The sequence below is a fragment of the Giraffa tippelskirchi genome, chromosome 1, assembly GCF_054371585.1.
Source record: "Giraffa tippelskirchi isolate mGirTip1 chromosome 1, T2T-mGirTip1v1.2.pri, whole genome shotgun sequence".
Classification (NCBI taxonomy): domain Eukaryota; kingdom Metazoa; phylum Chordata; class Mammalia; order Artiodactyla; family Giraffidae; genus Giraffa; species Giraffa tippelskirchi.
In genome coordinates this window covers 60,620,875-60,622,819 of record NC_137275.1, presented here as the reverse complement: position 1 = coordinate 60,622,819, position 1,945 = coordinate 60,620,875, and the positions used below count along the sequence as shown (strand labels likewise).

The following is a 1,945-nucleotide window of genomic DNA, read 5'->3' as shown; positions in this document are numbered from 1 at the left end:
TGTTAATGTATATTAACAAAAGCAGCAGCAACAATAAAAACTATACATATGTTCTAAACATTTCAGTTGTGTCCGACTCTTTGCAGCCCCATGGACTATAACCCACCAGTTCCTCTGTTTATGGGATTCTCCAGGCGAGAATACTGGAGTGGGTCGCCATTCCCTCCTCCAGGGGCTCTTCCCAGCCCAGGGATTGAACGTGGGTCTCCTATGTTGCAGGCAGATTCTTTACCATCTGAGGCATCAGGGAAGCCCCATAGATGTCACTAGATCTTTATGTATATAGCTAATTTCACAAATTAAACTCCTTATGGAGTTGGTATTATTATTCTTATTTTACTAAGTAAAGAATAAAAACAAGGAAACAACAAAATAACTTTCCACAGTTGTACACCTTAGAAATCGGTTACATCTGACACCTAATGCTATCAGGTTAGCTCTCTTTTGGAAAACTGAAAGGAGACTAATAACAGAGGTATCATTCAGTTATCAGAAAACTCTGAGATGGGAGCATCCAACCATGGTGAAGGATATTAGAAAGTCTTCATTTATGTTATAGCATTTGTGGTGATACTTAATAAAAGCACTGTAACTAGCTAAGAGTAAAAAACTAGAAAAGGTATTCCAGGAAAATTCCTGCTTACTTATTAAATTTTGAGAATTGTTATACCAGACCACTTTACCTGTCTCCTGGGAAATCTGTATGCAGGTCAAGAAGCAACAGTTAGAACTGAACGTGGAACAACAGACTGGGTCCAAGGGAGAGGGGAAAGTTGAGGCTGTATATTGTCACCTTGTTTATTTAATTTATATACAGAGCACATCATGTGAAATGCTGGGCTGGATGAAGCACAAGTTGGAATCAAGATTGCAGGGAGAGCCTCTTTCCCAGCTGGAACCACGGAGGGTGCCGAAGAGAAGAAAAAGAAGGTTCCTGCTGTGCCAGAAACCCTAAAGAAAAAGCAAAAGAATTTCGCAGAGCTTAAGATCAAGCGCCTGAGAAAGAAGTTTGCCCAAAAGATGCTTCGAAAGGCAAGGAGGAAGTTTATCTATGAAAAAGCTAAGCATTACCACAAGGAATACAGGCAGATGTACAGAACTGAAATTCGAATGGCTAGGATGGCACGAAAAGCCGGCAACTTCTATGTACCTGCAGAACCCAAATTGGCATTTGTCATCAGAATCAGAGGTATCAACGGTGTGAGCCTGAAGTTTCAAAAGGTGCTGCAGCTCCTTCGCCTCCGGCAGATCTCCAATGGCACCTTTGTGAAACTCAACAAGGCATCAATTAACATGCTGAGAATTGTGGAGCCATACATTGCATGGGGGTACCCAAATTTGAAGTCTGTAAATGAATTGATCTGTAAGCGTGGTTATGGCAAAATCAACAAGAAGCTAATTGCACTTGTTGTCTGTTACTGACAGACAACGCATTGATTGCTCAATCTCTTGGGAAATACGGAATCACCTGCATGGAGGATCTGATTCATGAGATCTATACCGTTGGAAAGCGTTTCAAAGAAGCAAACAACTTCCTGTGGCCCTTTAAATTGTCTTCACCACGAGGTGGAATGAAGAAAAAGACCACCCATTTTGTAGAAGGTGGAGATGCTGGCAACAGGGAAGACCAGATCAACAGGCTTATTAGAAGGATGAACTAAGGTATCTACCAGGATTATTTTTGTAATCTGGTCAGTTAATAAAGAATTGAAGCAAACAAAAAAAAAGATTGCAGGGAGAAATGTCAGTCACCTCAGATATGCAGATGACACGACCCTTATGGCAGAAAGCAAAGAGGAACTGAAGAGCCTCTTGATGAAAATGAAAGGGAGTGAAAAAGCTGGCTTAAAACTCAGCATTCAAAAAATGAAGATCATGGCATCTGGCCCCATCACTTCATGGCAAATAGATAGGTAAACAATGGAAACGGTGAGAGAATTTATTT

At 40.9% G+C, this 1,945-nt stretch overlaps 1 pseudogene; it reads left to right on the top strand.

The window, feature by feature from the left end:
• The first annotated feature begins 912 nt into the window (after positions 1–912).
• LOC145531677 (large ribosomal subunit protein uL30 pseudogene) lies at positions 913–1,693 on the top strand (annotated as a pseudogene).
• The last annotated feature ends 252 nt before the right edge of the window (positions 1,694–1,945 follow it).